General features: G+C 42.4%; 1 protein-coding gene across 2 annotated transcripts in view; it reads left to right on the forward strand.

Annotated features, from left to right (window-relative positions):
* The first annotated feature begins 287 nt into the window (after window positions 1-287).
* The window catches only part of LOC138290887 (SPARC-like protein 1), a 221440-nt gene continuing 202331 nt past the window's right edge, over window positions 288-19396 (forward strand). The window contains exon 1 of one of the 2 annotated variants that reach the window (XM_069230278.1): window positions 288-724. The gene's annotated coding sequence lies outside the window, so the exon portion shown is untranslated. The remainder of the gene's footprint in view (window positions 725-19396) is intronic. The other variant, XM_069230279.1, reaches the window with a different exon arrangement.

The raw sequence follows: 19396 nt of genomic DNA on the forward strand, positions 1-19396 counted from the left end.
GAAGGGACGCCCTCAACATGCTCCTTCCTAATATTGAATCACAAAGCCCAAACTGCTATTCGGTAACAAGTTACCCAGTCGCAGTTTGGGCTTTGTAAACCCCAAAAAGCATTTTTTCAGTCTCAAATGGGCGATTCTGAGAATCCGGCTGCGCTTTGTACATGTGGCCCAAATATATTTATTTTTCCTTAGCACAATTAAATCCTTTGTTAATTAAAGAAATACAAATGCAATCAGGAAACCACACCCAAATAAACCACCATGTTAGCCACTGTATGTTCATTTCAAATTCCCTGATGTGAAGACGGGAGAGTCAGCCTCTATTTCCTAGGAGCACAGCAAGGTTACATTCCTAACAGCTTGTCATGCTCCTTACAAATATTAAGCGCTAATTGGACGAAAAATCATATTGAGTGTCGCTCTAGGCACTTTTCTCAAATGAGTGCAATTTTCTGATGGTAGAGAAAGTAGCCACACTGTTTTTCATTCTGTGTCCCAGACCCCGTGTCTGATGGGCCAGCACAATTTCACCTCCAGTGGGCTTGAATTACTTTCCAGGCTAAGAAGCACAGATAAAAGGGGACCGGATTTGGGAGCTGGTCTTGGTCTGCAGACAGAAACAATTTCCTGACTGCTGCTAGGAGAGGTTCGTCTGGGATTTCAGTACTCCTTACTTCTCTCCTATTTCCTTCAGATTTCATGACTCGGGCCACCCCCCAAAAAGGTAACAATTACAATTTTTGTTCGTGGTTAACCATTTTTTGAATGATTGTGATATGAGGAAAACGGTTTGAAGAAAAACTGTAACGGTATTATACAACCCACTTTTGTTTCGACATTTAATTTAGTCAAACCATGCAATTTCGAGACAGGTTTTACCTATTTCATTTTTTATGGTACATGTGGGGGCAGAAAGGATACTACAACATAACCCGTTGAAAGATATTTGGAGAATGTCTAATTAACACATCATATTTCGAGGACACTCTGCTTGTAGAAGATGCCTACTTTTCATTTCTTCAAGCATGAATATGTAGGAAGTTGAGGTGTTTTTACACCTACGGAAATTACAGTGGCCTCCATAGTGAGGTGTATGTTTTCAATCTCACAGAAACTGTGTCACTTTTAATACGGGGAGCGAATCTGTAGTCGGTAGAGGTTCTTTATTTATGATGCAAACTAAATAAAATAATTTAGACGATCAAAGCAAAATACGTTTATATGTTTTAAAGAAATATATGTGCTCTTAAAACATTTTTTCACTGAATGGCAGGAACGAATGACAGTTTGAAAGAATCACGAAAAGTACTAGCGATATTTTCCATCCTCAAGCTGTTGAGGTGGTATTTACATACTCTTTGGCCCCTACTGATTTGTGCGCAAAATTATCAACAGTTACTTTCTGATTTCGCGGTAGGTTGGAAAAACTGAGTAACACACACCCTAAAGTCATCACCTTTGGAGTTTTCAGCTTTTTACACGACGAGATTACCACAAGACTTTTGCATGTAATGTGACGAGACATGATGTTTACCTTGTTGTGATCCAGTTTCAACCCTTGACTTGTGCGGTTAAACTGCTTCACATATAGCTGTTATATGGTTAAACTTAAACTGCGTGAAAAGGAATATATGTGGAGGAATCTGGTAATCACTGCGACACGGTGGTGCAGAGTTCTAAATGAGGACCTAAGAATATCAATTGGCATTTGTACCTTAATCCAATCTTAATAAAAAGGGAGGGCTGATTTATCCATCCCCGAACTCTTTAAAACTACAATAACGTCATAGTTATTCCACCATACGACTGTCAAAGCACTGCAACAGGAAAAGAACTGGCAGAGGGTGAGCTGAAGGGTTCTGCGTGTTAAGCCACTACTAGGAGGCACTCTACCCAACACATTCCACCACTTTGCTGAATGCTCGTCTGTTAGACTTCTGAGATGCAGTAACCAACGACAGCAGTCTTGCCTCGGCGCTCTTTGAGGTGAAAGATAGAGGTCTGACTCTCCCACCCTTAAATCAGTTTAGACTGTCTGTCTGAGCCTTGAGAATTAGATTTTGCTGAAAAGGCTGTTCAGTTCATTTGGTATTTGTGCCTTCTAGCGAGTGCCTCCACTCTTGTTTCTTAAGTGCTTAATTTGTGCTGATGGTTAAAGGGGGTAATCACTGGCTCTCATGTTTTGGGACTGGGGAGGGGAGACTCCTCCGCAATGGTGAAGGAGCATTGCTCCCCTAGTTAAGCCAGGAGCTGAAAGTTAAAACAATATTTCTTTATCGTTTTATCCTGCAGCTGTTGGCTCAGCATGTAAAGAGAGGGGTGGACTGGGCCACGTGAGGTGGAAGGGGGGAGGAGAAGAGGGTGAACCTACTTGTGCATGCCGGGCTGTGTTGAACGGCTGGGCTTGAGAAACTGCACAGATCTCAAGGTTGTGTCTGAGCAGCAGTCCAAGCCGCTCAGACCAATCCTAACGCTGCTTTCATGCTAGGTTTAGCATTAAAGCAGTGCCAGGATTGCTGGGGAGCCTGTGCTAGTGTCTCAGTGAATGTTGGGACACCAGAAGAGGACTGAGGCGGCAGGTAGCGGCAGCAGTGATGACAGGAGGAAATACCTTTTTTTAATTCATTTTCATTCCCTCCCCTCGGCCTGCTCTTCCCCTTGACATTTGTGGCGGCCACCGCTGGGACTGGTCCTTATTTCTTATCATCAGATTATGACCAAGAGCAAGAGAGAGGAAGACAGAAAGAAGGAGGAAGAGAAAAATAGACAAACAGAAATAAAATGTAGGAATGAAAAATAACCTAAAAGAGTGAGGTGGACATACTAGAAATGTGGGATGGTAGAAGAAACAGCTATTAGATGGAATCAAGACAAAGCAGCCTTGCTATTCGGCAACTGTAGCATTCAGCTGCTCTGGCATTGGGCTCCTAAGAAAATCTTTCGACCCCTGCACTTATTTATTTGCAACCTAAGCACAAGGAAAATCAGTATCTCTGATCTCAGGATTAGCTCATCTCTGTAATTCCTCCCAATGTCATGTTAACAATCCCTCCTCTGCTCATACAGCTTCTATAGTTTAATTCATCAACAGAGCCTGGAATTTTACTGAGGAATCGAAATGCTTTCATCTCAGAGTCAGTCCCCTTGGTATCAGGATGATCCCTCTCTTATGGGTCCCTAACTGAAAATATTGAATGTATCATAACACATCCAATACATTAGGGAAGAGAGGATGCGGTGTAATGGCCTGAGCTGCCGACATTAAAACTAGGGGAACGAGGCTTGAGTCTCAAGGTATTGACTCAAAATCCTGTGATTCTGTGCACATCACTTTATCTTCTGTGCCCACAATTCAGGCCTTGAGACCCTCATGGGTGATTTACACATTTTACAAATCCTGGATGTATTTATTTTATTCTTATAGTTTTGTAATGTTTTGCACTTTTAAAGGCTCTTGTGCCTAAAATAAATTCTTCTGATGATGATGTATTTATTAACAGTTAATAAACAGTTCATGATCCCAGTATTGTGGAACCCCTCCCCACCTCCATTTCTAGCAGTGCAGTTATGCCCTTCAGATTAATAAAACATATTTTCTGAGAACTATACCTTACCCAGGTCTCCTCATTAAGTTTCTAAGTTTCCCCCTAGGTGTCCGTCATTAAGGGTTTCTCCTAAACACTGCTAACCTGAAAGGAAGTAAAACATCACATGGCAGCTCTCTGTGTTTTATGCTGGTATTGTTAATACTCAAAACCACCTTAGCTACTTTTCAGGTATTCTCTGGGTAGGAATGTGTCATCCCCCACCTCCCAGTACACCTACTTTAGAATCCAGCTTTTCACTCAAACACATCTCTTTGTCTAGGGCACAAAAAAAAGTATGGTTTTCTTGACCAATAAACAAAGTTAGTAATCTACAGTCACTAGGTTGGAATATTCAACTATATATTTCTGTAGTTGATTGATTAATTCATATATTTTGGTGGGTCAAATCGATCCTGGAAGGTTTCCTGGCACTAAAACAGCTTAATACAAATGCAAGAGATTTGGATTTGTTGTGGCATTTACAGAAATGCAATATTCCTATAGCCTTTTTAAACAACAGGTGACATCATATGGGGAAGCAAACTTCTGAAGGCACTCATACTCACTATTCGTACTTGAACTGTCATTTAAAAATGATTTTCAAGTTTATGAGCAAAAGTATGCTACATAGGTGTATCAAATACAGCTACACCTAGAATCCACAAAGAACATTGTATATGTATCACACAATCTTCATGCTAGACTACTACAAAGTTTCACAGGACAAAAATACAGAGCCAGGAGAACAATACGAAACGACAGCAACCAGCCAACGCGTATTTCAGGGTCGAAGGTCGCTATTGCAAGGCAGATTAAACGAGATGAAAATTAGTAAGGAAAAATATATATTCAATGTAATCATGATACTATATACCACGAGTAAATGAGAGCACAGAAAAACAGGGTTCAGTATCTAAAGGTTATGCTCAGAACGTCAACTATATGTAGGATAGGTAAAAGCGAGGCAGTAACCAAATATGACATGTAGAACTTTTAAAAAGACAATAAAACATGACAGGGTTCCGGATTAGCATCTACACCAGGTCAACAGTTTCCAGTTAGTAAGACTGAAGAACAAGAAAACGTATCATAACTATGAAAGTTGAAAATCATCTAAACAAATTACATTTCAAGTGCAAATTATTTTACCATGTACAGGTGCTTCCAAATCGTTTTATGGTTGTTTCTAAATATAACAGGGAGGGTATCTGGTGTTAAAATGAAACCATTCAAATGCTGGTCACTGAGCCCCTCATTACCCTAAACTGCTGATTTGATCTGAGCACGAGATAGAGTGGAAGAGAGAATCATACCGCCCTCTGAACCATAGGGTTAGTCATTAGTGCACATTTACTGGACCTACATCTAGTCTCCTAAACCCACTAGCACCTGGATAAGCAGGATCTATTACTTTCTTATTCACTCATAACAAAGACATAAAAGGTGAGTCCCCATGTCTTAGCTACTTGTTTCATACAGACACATATGTGTAACATGGTGGTTGTCCCACTGCCTTCCTGTTTCTCCTCTCAGTATTTGGCTATAACCCCACAGTGGCTTCTGTGACAGGGGGGCCTGCCAATCATGCGGGTTCAGTTTTATTGACCCTTTTTGAAAACACAGTCATCAAATCAAACCGAGTTCATACATAAAACACTAAGACACAGATTTAGGAGGGCCTAGCGCCTCCTTGCGCCATATTAGTATACTTTTTATGACGCTAATGTGGCCCAATGTGGTCAAAATCGCCATACCAGATTTACAAAGTGGCGCAATGCATGCATTGCACCACTTTGTAACCCCTTGTGTCACAATATGCCTGGGCCAGGCATAATATATGCAAGTGGGTCGTTTCCCCATTAGTGAGACTGCAAAAATGGCGCAGTGGCATCTAAGAAATTACACTATGTCATTTTTAGCAGCTATTATTAATGCCTGCACAGAGCAGGCGTTAACAGGGGTCTCAACATTGTTTTCAATGGGACCCTATGTACTCTTCAGGATTAGCAACAAAATTGTGGCACTAATCCTGCACAGTACATCAATAGCATCAAAAATTGTAACTCTATTTCTCCTACCCTACCCCATCGTGGGCTGTATATTAAATAAGGCTCAAGCATGGTGGAGGTAGGAGGAGCAAGAGGCCACAAGAAAAGTTGCGCTACATGTAATGTAGCGCCACATTTCTTAAATCTAGCCCTAAATGCTCAGAAGATAAGTCAATTAGGATACTCTGTACAGTACCAATTTAGATTTCATCCTTAAAAGCCGAACACTGACCATCTGCAAATCAAGACACAGTGATATAGAATTATAATGACAAAATAATTACTGTCATCATGCAAGTGGAAGACTTATTTACCTTGATCATCAAGTTTCTAAATAAGATTAACCACGAAATACTATATCCACACAATTGTAGAATATTTATGCTCATAGAGGGCATGACGCCTAACTCTGGTTTCATTCTGGTTAAAGATTAGCTTAAGCCAATGTTTCCTTATTTTTAAATCACGACGATAAGACACTAGCAACTGGATCTCATCTTCACATCTAATCTGGGTACAATTATAATAAAAAATGCCATGGGTCCAATAGCTTTTAAAATCTAACAACAGCAAAATACGTAATTACAACTTGAAATAAAGTGATATAAGATGGGGAGTTGACCTCAGTAACACTATGGTTACGGCCTAACAATAGTTCCAGGCCAACACTAATTTTACACTGAAGGTAATAAGGTCCCAGAGACATTGACAACAAAGTACTACATGTTTCCTTAGCCTGTCACTTCTGTTACAATATAGAAATCTGTTTCAGAGAGGATTTTACAATGTTTTCTAATTTAAACCATAAGTGAGTCCTGGCAAACCTGACCAGGTCATTTCCTTACTGGGTGAAGAAATCTGGAACTCTATATTGGCACACGAGATCTCTGAGCCCATCTTAAAATCTTAGCTGCCTAGTTAGACCTTAAATGTAATCAGAAAAGAACTGGTTACAAGGCACCCATAGCAAAGACACAAATGAACCCAAATTACATCCTTTGAGCAAACAGTGTATAAGACTGAACATTACAAATATATCTAAGAAAATTATACTGCAACTATTTCAGCGATGTCAGAGCATTTGAATGTATGGACCCCTAAATTCTGCACAGTAAAAGGCACTCCTCCCTATCTTCATTTGGCATGCCAATATTAGGCCTGATACCAATAAAGCCCCTAATTTGAACTAATAATGTGACCTATTCTTGAGGAGATAAAGAAAAATCAAATATGTAATCTCTACTTGAGTGACCAATCTCCCTTACATTAGAACCTAATTCCACTATAATGACTAACTTGGTAGCTTCTGAACATATCCCCCTCTTGATGTCACAGTTGTTCCTGCAGGGAGAACTTTGCAGTTTTTATTATTTAATTTATCATTTTAATTTTATAATTTAATATTTGCCATATTGCACTGACCTACTGAAAGACTTACCCAGTTCCTAGCACTTACAATCTGAACATGAGTTATGTGTGTTTATATGTGTAGCCTGTGTGATACATGCATGTTGTATATGAGTAGGCCAGAATAGTTGTGGCTAGTTGGGTCCCTTTTGAATACCCCTGATATGCCTTTAAACAAGATGAAGAAGAGGGTTTGTTTCCAGACAGAGGAAATGTAGTGCTTACATTCCTAAAGCTGGAGGGAGGAGACCTAGACACTGAAGTGAGAGGAGTTGAGACAAGGATTCTTTAGCTATCCAGTTATGCCCTTTGCTTATCATGGAGATGCTGATTTGCCTTCTTGAACACTGCTATTTGATGGATAGTAAGGCTGAGTAGTAAGAACTCAATTCCCTTGTACAGTGTGAGAAAACAGGTAGGAGAGACCTGGCTTTCTGCCTTTTCCAGACTACTCCTTCAGTTGTACTGATTGCAATGAGGTGCAGAAACGTCAAACCTCTTTGTGATTCTGTTACGGATATTTCACTTCTGAGACTCCCTTGCTGTGAGAAGTATTTATTTACAAAAAAGCATTTGGGTCTGAAGAACATCATGGAAAGGGCACTTGAGTGGAGAACCATCCTAAATTAACTCTACAGTTTCAGACAGGTTAAACATCAAGTGACTGCCAGTTGTCAATAAGAATGGGACCTCACTAGCTCCAGTTCCAAGCCCTCAAAGGCAAAAAAATCAAGTGTTGTGCAGAGGTTTCTAAGGACTGCTGTGCAACAAGGCTTCTGTCTGCCTGATGGCCAGTGTCCCAGAGGTGAGAAGACATCATCTGAGGTCTTGCTCTCATGTTGGAGGAGGTTTATACCTGCCTGCCTGCTCACAGAGGGAAGGAGCCCAGTAACCAAGCACAAGGAGTCCTGACTTTTGGACAACGTGCATCACTGAATGTGCTCTGTATGCCTCAGGAGGGAGATGTGAAGAACTGTTGGCTCAGCTGGAGTGTTCAGGCATGTCAGGGGAGCTGGGAAGCTGAAGCATGGCTCAGATGAATAATTCCACCAGCGTGTGGTAAGAGTCTTGTTGAGACTGTAAGCATTCCATATTTTTGGTCCTTCATGATATTACTGGTAAAAGGGTACAATCAAGAACTGGGGGAGAGAGAGTTCCTGGAAAAAGGGGAACAGATAGGAAATTGGAGAGGTATAGCACTCAACCTGGTAGCACATAAGTAGTGTGTTATTTTGTGTGATATTGGGTAATAATGTATTTTCTTTATTGAAAATATAAACACTTGGCTGTACATTCACTTATTGTGATGGTGGTTAATGGTTGAATTCTAGAGCACCACACATATTACCTCCCTGAGAAACCTGTGACCACCTGCCATCGCTATAACTGGGGGACAAGCATGGAAGGGGTTGTATTTGGCGCAGTTTGCCGAGCCATATTTGGAAACACCCTGGAGCATTAGATGTAAAATACCTGAACCCCCAGCACTGAGGCCAAGTGACCCTCCCACCAACTTCCAAATAAATGCTGACAAAAATGTTATGTTGGATACTGGTCTGCTCTGTGGGAACATTAAAACTTTAGAAAGGGTGATGCATTAGGAGATACATCTAACAACTGATTCAAAATACCACATGTCATTGAAAGATAGGAATAAATATGTTGCAAGTATATATAAGTATACAAATATTCAATATATTACCTATAGGTGCATTGTTTAGATGCCTATCTTTCATTCAACAATCAATTAGGATTTGTAGAGCCTGCTAATTATGTGTGAGGGTATCTAGGCACTATGTCCGGGCAGCTCAGGGGCTTCAGTTGAAGAGCCATGTCTTCAGTCCCTTTTGTTTTCCTGGAGGAAGGGAGAGGTCCTAAGGTGGATGGGGAGGCTGTTTGAGGATTTTGTGGTGAGATAGAAGATGGAGCAACCTCCACTGTTGCTGCAGTCGATGCAGGGTGTGAGCGAGGCAGAAGGAGGTGGAGCACAGGAGTTTTGAGGGTCTGTGGAAGCTCGGACAGTGGTTGGGGTATGCTGGACCTTGGTTGTGAAGGGCTTTGTAGGTGTGCATCAGAATCGTGAATTGGTGTATCTTGTGTACAGGGAGCCAGTGGAATTTCATCAAGTGGGGAGTGATGGGGGTCTATCTGGGGAGGTCAAGAATGAAGCTGACTGCTGAGTTCTAGATGATTTGAAGTCTCCTCAGGAAGTGTGATGGGATTCAAGCGTAAATATCATTGCCATGGTTTATGGTATTTTACAACACTGACAACTAAATATTGCAGTCTTCCTCCAGTATGACTTTTATTGCTGTCTGCCATCTACTTGTACTCTTCTCTTCACAATTTGAGGCCTCCCTCACTGACTGGAGTTCAAATTACCCTTTGACTACATACCTCACTGGTTAAATTCATGTCTAGCTACAGGACTGTGTGTTGTATCTGTCCTGGGTTAAGGTTTGGGCTTTGTATGCTTAGACAAATGCATCATCTCTTGTCTTTTTTCCTACCTGGGAGGCATTTTCATCTTATTTGAGATGTAAGTGCATGAGATCAGCACCAGATGTGAGGCCAGGGGGCTCACTCGCTGCTCCTGCATATCCCAGCTCAGTATCGGGCTCAGTGCTCATATGGTACTTATAGCACAAGCACAGTCTTGAGGTCTGTAAGTTATGTCTGAGCCTTGCCTGAGAAATGTGTGACATTCCAATCAATGTGCCCATTGTGATGTGGAGGTGTCTTTAGTGGTAGCAGCATTGTTGAATCTAGTTTGCTAAAGGCTGTACGTGGCATGTTCAGTCTGGTCTTTTTTTAATGTGTGGCATCTAGAATTGAGTGGCACATTACAAGTAAAAACAAAAGACTTCTATATGTCCTATCTGTGCAGAAATTCTTTAAGGCAGTTGGTGGTTCGAAATGATGCAAATGCTATGGATGTCAACAATATTGTAACTCATTACTCTGTTGGGTCTGTAATAGCATGCTATTTATATATTGATTACATGTTTCTGTCCAGTGTTTCTCATGGCATTAGCTGTTGGGAGCACTGTGATAGTCATCTACACCTTTAATAAAAACGATCTCAGTATTGCTGACTGTGCATGGCATACTATATCACTGAACAATGCCTGGGAATGTGGGGGGAAAAAGCAGAGATTGGTGCAGAATCACCAATTTCAGTGGTAATTCCCCATTCCTCAGAGTATAACTTTAAATGTTGCTTTAATACAGCAGCACCAGGATTACTGTGCACTGCAAAATCAGTAACACTTTTTGGTAAAGGTGTATACAGAATAACTGAGCTATTTTGGATGTATGTGAGGGACTCTGTCTAAAGTTCTGTTTGATCATTGTGTGTGGCATTCCAGTTGGTAACTGCTTTTGAGAGACCTTCAAGTGGTTAAGTGTATGGCATAGGTCAGCTGTGTTGAATATAAGTCCAACACCGCACATGTCAACCACTCCTTAGAAAATAATGGAGAAAGACTTAAAACAGAAGCCCATTATCCCTTAAGAAGTAATGTTAAGTTGAATTAACTTATTTTAGCTTCTTAAAAATATTAAAAAAATGAAATTTACTGTTTAAAAATGGATATAAATAAAAGCTAAATATCAGTTGTACATGAATGTAACTTTATTTTTTGAAAAAAACAATACTAATGTGTTTTAACTTAATTCTGTACATAATTGTAAATAATCCTTACTGCATAATATATGAATATAAATGTTACACTTTAGGTCAGATTTTTTTCAAATTTAATTCTTAAGAAATATAGTTTTACTTTAATTTAAAAGTGAAAATAATTGCAGTTTTTTTATTTTGTTATATATGTAACATATTTGTTAAAATAATTTACATTAAAATGTAGCATTGAAATACATTTACTGATGTCTTTTAAATTCAATACACTTTTCAACTTTTGCCTAGGCTTAACCTCATGGAAATCTGTACACGAGTGGTGGTGATCTCTGCCTATGTGTGAAAAATTGAAATTAGTAACTTTACACTCATGAATTTGTCTTCTGCATTTGAAATCATGGAAAGGGGACATGTAAGTCTACACTTTTGAGTAACTTTACATTCGTAAATGGTGAATAACTAGAAGTGATTAAGTTACTCAAAAGTATAAGAGTAAACTTACACATGTAGATTTACTTACATCAAAGTTTCTCTTTGTAAATAGCCCCTTAATGGGCTCCTTAAACCCCTCCCACTTCATTGAAATGTGCTCCGTTTTCCAAACACACCCCCTTCCTGCCCTCATTTACTACTAAGACACCTACATATGCAGAGATTTCTGCCCATACAAGATAGGAGAGGCAGAGTCATTGACCTCTGCCTATAGGTTTATGAATAGCATTTTCCAGTATGTTAGTAGTATTATGGTACTTCTAAACACACTACAAAATGCAGTTTGTGAATAGGTGTCTTATGTTTCCAAAGCATTCTGGGCCGTATTTATACTCCGTTTGCGCCGAATTTGCGTCGTTTTTTTCGACGCAAATTCGACGCTAAACTAACGCCAACTAACGCCATATTTATACTATGGCGTTAGAGGCGTATAGCGCCAAAGTTCCCGGAATGTGCGTCATTTTTTAGCGTGAACCCCTTCCTTGCGTTAATGATATGCAAGGGAGGCGTTCCCGTCTAAAAAATGACTCCCAGGCCTTTACGTGGTATTTATACTCCCGGGCAAAAGAGACGCCCGGGAGTGGGCGTGGCTAAAAACGGCGCATTTGCGCCGCTTTTTAACGCCTGGGTCAGGCATGGCGTTAAGGGACAAGTGGGCTCAAAATGAGCCCAGAGTGCCCTCCCCTGCCCCCAGGGACCCCCCCTGCCACCCTTGCCCACCCCAGGAGGACACCCAAGGCTGGAGGGACCCACCCCAGGGACATTCAGGTAAGTTCAGGTAAGTATTTTTTTTTTTTTTTTAATAATTTTTTTTGGCATAGGGGGGCCTGATTTGTGCCCCCCTACATGCCACTATGCCCAATGACCATGCCCAGGGGACAGAAGTCCCCTGGGCATGGCCATTGGGCAAGGGGGCATGACTCCTATCTTTACAATGATAGGAGTCATGTTGATGGGGGATGGGCGTCGTAAAAAAATGGCGCAAGTCGGGTTAAGACGATTTTTTTGCCTCAACCTGACTTGCCCCATTTTAAGACGCCCTAACGTCATTTTTGCCCAACGCCGGCGCTGCCTGGTCTACGTGGTTTTTTTCCACGCACACCAGGCAGCGCCGGTCTGCTTGCGCCGGCTAACGCCATTCCATAAATACGGCGCCCGCATGGCGCTTCAGAATGGCGTTAGACGGCGCCAAATTTTTTGACGCTAAACTGCGTTAGCGCAGTTTAGCGTCAAAAAGTATAAATATGGGCCTCTGTCCCTTAATTCCCAGTCCTGCAAGGTTATATGAATACCTCTCAAGGCAATTCTAAAACATGCTCTGGAGGCATGATCTCCAGACTCCACCAGCTAAGGTCAGCTGATCCCATTCTTAGAACCCAAAACCATGGATCTCCCTCAGGGGTTTGTTTCCAACTGGTGTACTGCAAATAAATTGATCATCCCAGAACTACTCTGGCAAGAGTATGAAATGCTGAGAAGAGGCTGAGGGGTCTTTGTCATAGATATAATGTTCAATATCTGGAGAAAATTATCATTAATATGAAAGGTAATTGTTGGAAATGGCCCTTCTGCAGAGTTATCGCCAGACTTTTTGCCTTCCTCCTTCTCTTTTTCTGACCTCATTTGTGCTGGTTTTTAGACTCTGTGCACTTTACCACTACTAACCAGTGCTAAAGTGCATATGCTCTCTCCCTTTAAACATGGTAACATTGGATCATACCCAATTGGACTATTTAATTTACCTATAAGTCCCTAGTAAGGTGCACTGTATGTACCCGGGGCCTGTAGATTAAATGCTACTAGTGGGCCTGCAGCACTGGTTGTGCCACCCACTTTAGTAGCTCCTTTACCTTGTCTCAGGCCTGCCATTGCAAGGCCTGTGTGTGCAGTTTCACTGTCACTTCGACTTGGGATTTAAAAGTACTTGCCAAGCCTAAAACTCCACTTTTTCTACATATAAGTCACCCCTAATGTGTGCCCTAGGTAACCCCTAGAGCAGGGTGCTGTGAAGGGAAAAGGCAAGGCATGTACCTGTGTAGTTTACTTGTCCTGGTAGTGTACAACTCCTAAATTCATGTTTACACTACTGTGAGGCCTGCTCCCTTCATAGGCTAGCATTGGGGCTGCCCTCAGACATTGTTGAAGTGGTACCTGCTGATCTGAAAGGAGAAGGGAGGTCATATTTAGTATGGCCAGAATGGTAATATAAAATTCTGCTGACTGGTGAAGTTGGATTTAGTATTACTATTTTAGAACTGCCACTTTTAGAAAGTGATCATTTCTCTGCACTTAAATCTCTTTGTGCCTTACAGTCCACGTCTGGCTGGGTTTAGTTGACAGCTTCTTGTGCTTTCACTCAGACACACCCCAAACACAGGGTACTCAGCCTCACTTGCATACATCTGCATTTTGAATGGGTCTTCCTGGGCTGGGAGGGTGGAGGGCCTGCTCTCACACAAAGGACTGCCACACACCCTACTGGGACCTTGGCAGACAGTATTGAACTGAAATGGGACCTGGTGCACTTCTAAGCCACTCTTTGAAGTCTCCCCCACTTCAAAGGCACATTTGGGTATAAAATAGGGCCTCTGCCCTACCACCTCAGACACTTCCTGGAGAAGAAACCTGAACCAGAACCTGCACCTTGACAAGAAGAACTGCCTGGCTGCCTAAGGTACTCACCTGACTGCTTTCTACAGAGGACTGCTGCCTTGCTGTTGCCCTGCTGTCTTGCTGCTCCCTTGCTTTGCTGCAGAAGTGCTCTCCAAGGGCTTGGATAGAGCTTGTCTCCTGTTCCCTGAAGTCTCAGGACCAAAAAGACTTCTCTCTTGCAACTGGACTCCTTGTGCGGCGAAAAAATTCGGCGCACAGCTTGTTCTGCTGTGAAAAATTCACCGCTCACCAAACCAGAACGACGCCGCTTGACTTCGTGAGGAAAAGATCGACGCAGCGCCTGCGGTGCGACCGGAACTTCGATGCACGGCCCGCCTGGACAACGCTGCCCAACTTCCAGAGGGGAAATCGACGCAGCGCCTTCCGTGAGGGAGAAAATTCCATGCATCGCCCACCGGAACAACGCAGAGCTGGTCAACAAGCCCAGGATTCCACGCACAGACCCCAGGGCGTCTGAAAACCCCGTGACCCGAAGAGGAGACCCGTCCGCATGCTGGAAATCAACGCAATGTCTTCCCCGCTTGGAAAATAACGTCGTAAGTCCGTATGTGAAGGGGCGAAACCGACGCACACACCATTTTCCACGCATCTCCTCCTCTGCGGCCCTTTGCGGAGATTTTTTACTCCAACCATGTACTTTGTGCTTGAAAGAGACTTTGTTTGCTTTTAAAAGACTTAAGACACTTTGGGCCTCATTATGACCCTGGCGGTACAGAACCGCCAGGGTCAACGGGGGCGGGAGCCCCGCCGACAGGCCGGCGGTGCTCCCTTGGGCATTCCGACCGCGGCGGTAACGCCGCGGTCGGACCGGGACAACTGGCGGTCTCCCGCCAGTTTCCCGCTGCCCAAATGAATCCTCCAAGGCGGCGCAGCATGCTGCGCCGCCTTGGGGATTCTGACACCCCCTACCGCCATCCTGTTCCTGGCGGTTCGCCCGCCAGGAACAGGATGGCGGTAGGGGGTGTCGCGGGGCCCCTGGGGGCCCCTGCAGTGCCCATGCCAATGGCATGGGCACTGCAGGGGCCCCCGTAAGAGGGCCCCGCTAGTATTTCACTGTCTGCATAGCAGACAGTGAAATACGCGACGGGTGCAGTAGCACCCGTCGCACCTTCCCACTCCGCCGGCTCGATTACGAGCCGGCTTCATCGTGGGAAGGTTGTTTTCCCCTGGGCTGGCGGGAGGCCTTTTGGCGGCCGCCCGCCAGCCCAGGGGAAAACTTGGAATACCCTCTGCGGTCTCTGGACCGCGGAGCGGTATTTTGGAGGGGGGAAGTCTGGCGGGCGGCCTCCGCCGCCCGCCAGACTTAGAATGAGGGCCTTTATATCAATTTTCAGTGATGTCTTTACATTTTCTTATTGGATCTTTGATTGTTTTGACCTGCAAATATCCAGATAAATATTATATATTTTTTCTAAACACTGTGTGGTGTATTTTTGTGGTGTTATATTGTGTTATTGTATGATTTATTGCACAAATACTTTACACACTGCCTTCTAAGTTAAGCCTGACTGCTCAGTGCCAAGCTGCCAGAGGGTGGGCACAGGATAATATGGATTGTATGTGACTTACCCTGACTAGAGTGAGGGTCCTTGCTTGGACAGGAGGTAACCTGCCAACCAAAGACCCCATTTCTAACAGTAATCTAAGACCTTGAGCAACATCTGACTTAATAGTGGTTTTAGTGAAGAAGAATGACAGTGGCAGAGGCTTATATCATCCTTCAGGGAAACAATATCTATTTCAAAAGGAATCATTCCCCTGATCACTTGTGCAGAGCTAAACCTCTACTCACTGATAGCACTTCCCATTCCGGAGAGAAGGTATCTTCAGGTGAACACCCTGAGCAAGAGCTTCCTCTTATCTCTGGACTTCTAAGATAGGCATATTCAAACTGACAGCCAAAATGTTGCCAAGGTCAAGAATAGGTATTTTCACTTCCCAAGTGAACAATCTGTTGCTAATATTCTGTTCCTTGGGGAGAGGCGCCTTGCTTTGAGGGTAGATCCCCCGTTCTATCCATTGGCAGGAGGTTTATTTTTGCTTTTCCCCTGACTGTCAGGATTTTTCATAAATTCAGGAGTTAAAAAGAGGCAGACCCATTCTGGGTTCCCTTGTGGATTTGATGTTTTTGTGTCTTGTGTCTCTCCTTGAAACAATATTATTGGAATTGGAGTAAACCCTCCCTTTATCCCCCCCCCCTTATCGAATGGCCAGAGCTTCCACCCCTAAAGTTGGGTTTATGTGCAATATGTATGGGTTCCAATTATGATTTATTTAGCTCTTCTATAGCCTGGAATCTTGCTTCACTTAATATGTGACCTTGCCAATGGGGATCGTTCTTTTCCAGTAGTTTAAAGGTGCTCTTACTCCTTTTTTTCTGTAACTCCTTAATTGAAAGCATAGACCTCTCTGAACTGATAGAGGATGTCCCCTTAAGCTATTGTTCAGCTCACATTTCTGTCTACTATGCAGAGAAACTGATTCTCTGATCCTCCATCTCTGTCCCTCTGAAGGTCTGTCAGATTGCCTTCTCAACCAGAATATTGTGCTTCCCTCATTGTTGCCCAACCTCAACACCTGGAATACTGCACATTGACTTCCTAAATAAAAACAGAAAATAGTACCACACCCAAATTGCCTAGTTTAGGGTAACATAAGATGTATTTGTGAGACTTGAAAAGTTACACTCAGTTTGTAGTCCATCTAAACCCACACCTAGAAAGTCAGTTTTTCCTACCATTTCTGTTGCAATGCAGATTTATTTTGCTTTTAGTTGGACTGGGACCCTAACTCAGCTAATTGGCACTTCTTTTTGAGTGGATTGTTCTGTTCTTGGGGTTGAAATATGCCCTTAGTCCTGTACCAGCCTTGATTATTGTTCAAAGAAGACTTCTTGTTACATTAATGTTTAACTTCAGGAGTCACCTTAAAGTGACATGCGCCTTTAGGAAACCATAGCCTATGACTGCGGTGAGAAAACGTCAGGATTCCCATTTAGTGAAAAAATTCAATTTACCCTCTATTTGGGCCCTGGTTTTGATCTTTCCTCCATTTCTATGTTAAAAGATTTTCTAATTAAGCTATGTTCAGCCACAGTAGTGAAGCTCCACCCTTCCATCTACTTCCTGAAGAAGGTCTGTTATTTCAGGCATGTTATTCTGCATCCCTTATTGTACCCCAGTTCCTGAACACCTGGAGTGCTGATGGCCCATTGTCATTTGGTGTAAAGGGTAGAAAATAGCAACTTCACACTAAAATTTATGTTTTCTTCAAGATGACATACAGGTTGGGTTATAAATAGAGGGTGACTTTTTGGGCAAAACGGAAGGAAAGACACCAGTGATTTTCAAAGCATTGCTGAATGGGTTTTACCTGACACTTACAATCCCACTAGAAGCTTCTTGAACTGCATCTGGACTGGAATTCTGGCTTCTGCCCTGTCGAATGGGTTCTACAGGTAATATCTGATGAGAGGGTTTCAGACAGCTTGGCATCTCATGTGGAAAGGATCATGATTAGGAAAAGGGGTGAAGTGGTAATGCTGAATGCCATAAAGATATGGTAATGTTGAATGCTATAAAGGTAATCTTCATAACACTGAGTTTTTCGCATTTGGGTAGTTGAAGCAGATCATGCGTATACTGGTGCTAATCACAATGGTGCTATTTCATTTACACTCCTCCAAAAGAAAGCAGAAGAATTAATAAAAGGACAGATGTTAAAGTGAAATGGTGTTGAAATTGTGGCCAACGTTATCGCCATTTTTAAAATATCAAAGGCAAAGTGATTATCTCCAGGGGTGGGTCGCATGATAAGGAGGCTTAAAAAGAAGAGCAAAAATCAGCGTGATGACCTTCTCTTTGGGGTGCACCTTAAGGAAGCAGTGAAAAGTCAATACCAATAATGCACTTAAATAAGGATTTTGCAGTCACTAATTCTGTGATTTGCAAAATGGCTATTAATGTAGAAAACCTATTTTTGAGTCAAAATGTTTTCCGATTTGTAAAATAGGTTATGCGACCCATTCCGAATCACAATTTCAAACGAATGTAAAAAGGGCATTCGTTCCAAACTGTGATTTGTTTTGAACGTTTAATTAGTTTGCAAAGTTACCCACTTCTGAAATAAGTTGGTAATTCATTCACAGAGACATAAGGGTCCGTCCCTTTGTGAATTGGGGTGACAGTCTCCTGAGGAGTAAGCCATGTTCCAGGGTACCATTGCTTGCTCCCCCTGAAGTTTTCCCAAACCGTTTTTTATGGAGCAGCAATTAAAATAAAATAAAAAAAGCAATGATGGGGGAAGTGCCCTGTTGTCCCTTGAAGGCCAGCATTCCTGTGATTGCAGATAATACCCGAGGGGTTTGCAATTGCGACCTCCCTAATGAATATTAATCGTTGTTTTGCAGAACAACGTAGTAGTACACAGGCCGATTTGCAAAATCCAATTCTATTAGCATAAAGGCAGTGCTCAATTTGCGACCATTTTTTGGAACTGCAGTGTTTGTACATCTGGCTCCTTGAGACCTAACGTCTACATGTTGAATAGTATTTGGCAACACTGCCTGAATTCTACCACAATGCTTAATTTATGCTAGTGGTTGCAGGTGGTGAGTGCTAGCACAGTTTTTGGAAATGGAGCTTATTTCTTTCTCATCCTCAGACATTTACCCAGAGCCACAGAGAGAAAAGTAGAAAATGAGTAATGTAGGAGATTGGAAAATGGTGCTAAAGGGGAAATCAGGAACGAAAAAGAACTTGCAAGAATAAGGTAAAGCGCCTGGAAGTGTAGATTGGGAAAAAAGATGCATGAGGTGGGATCCAAAATAGGCAGTTTTGGTATTCTGTAACCCTGGCATTCACCAGCACCTGCGGTGTACTTCTAATAAAAACCCTATGCACTTTTTTTTAAACAAATCAAGCACTGCGCCAAAAAGCTTGTAACCAACCGCAGTGACCCCTCTGGAGGTGATGTTGAGTGACTTTAACGTATTTCAGAAGGTTCTCACAAAAAGACCAAATTCAATACAATCTCTTGTTGAATCGGTATGTAGGACCTCTGCCAAACTACGCCATTGGCCCTTGTTCTAGCCCTTGGCTGCTTCTAAGTCCAAGAGGCCGAGGACACCTGCTGCTGTGAATAACTTCGTTGTTTGACACACAAGGTATTGGAAACTCTACGCCTCAGTTAAGATTCCTGAGCACACTGACACACACTGTACAACAACATTTAGTGTTTTATTCTGTTCATTATAAGCTGGACAAAGAACACTGCGTGGTAAATAGAGCAGAAAAACAGACCACGGAAGTTTCTTGAATTGCTCACATCTCTTTCCAAATTCTGCTTTGTGAAACTCATTTATACAGGAGGGACATTGTTAACTGTCATCCATTTTATGTTTCCTTTCTCCTGAAGTTCCTTTTTTGCCCACCGATGCACTAAAGACGATTGGAAAAAAATGGGGTGATATCCAAAAAGAAAGAAATGTCCCGAATGTGCTTACACAGGTTCAGATTTTTTTTTTTTTTTTAACCTAAGGCACTCAAAGC

This window comes from Pleurodeles waltl, chromosome 1_1, assembly GCF_031143425.1.
Source record: "Pleurodeles waltl isolate 20211129_DDA chromosome 1_1, aPleWal1.hap1.20221129, whole genome shotgun sequence".
Classification (NCBI taxonomy): domain Eukaryota; kingdom Metazoa; phylum Chordata; class Amphibia; order Caudata; family Salamandridae; genus Pleurodeles; species Pleurodeles waltl.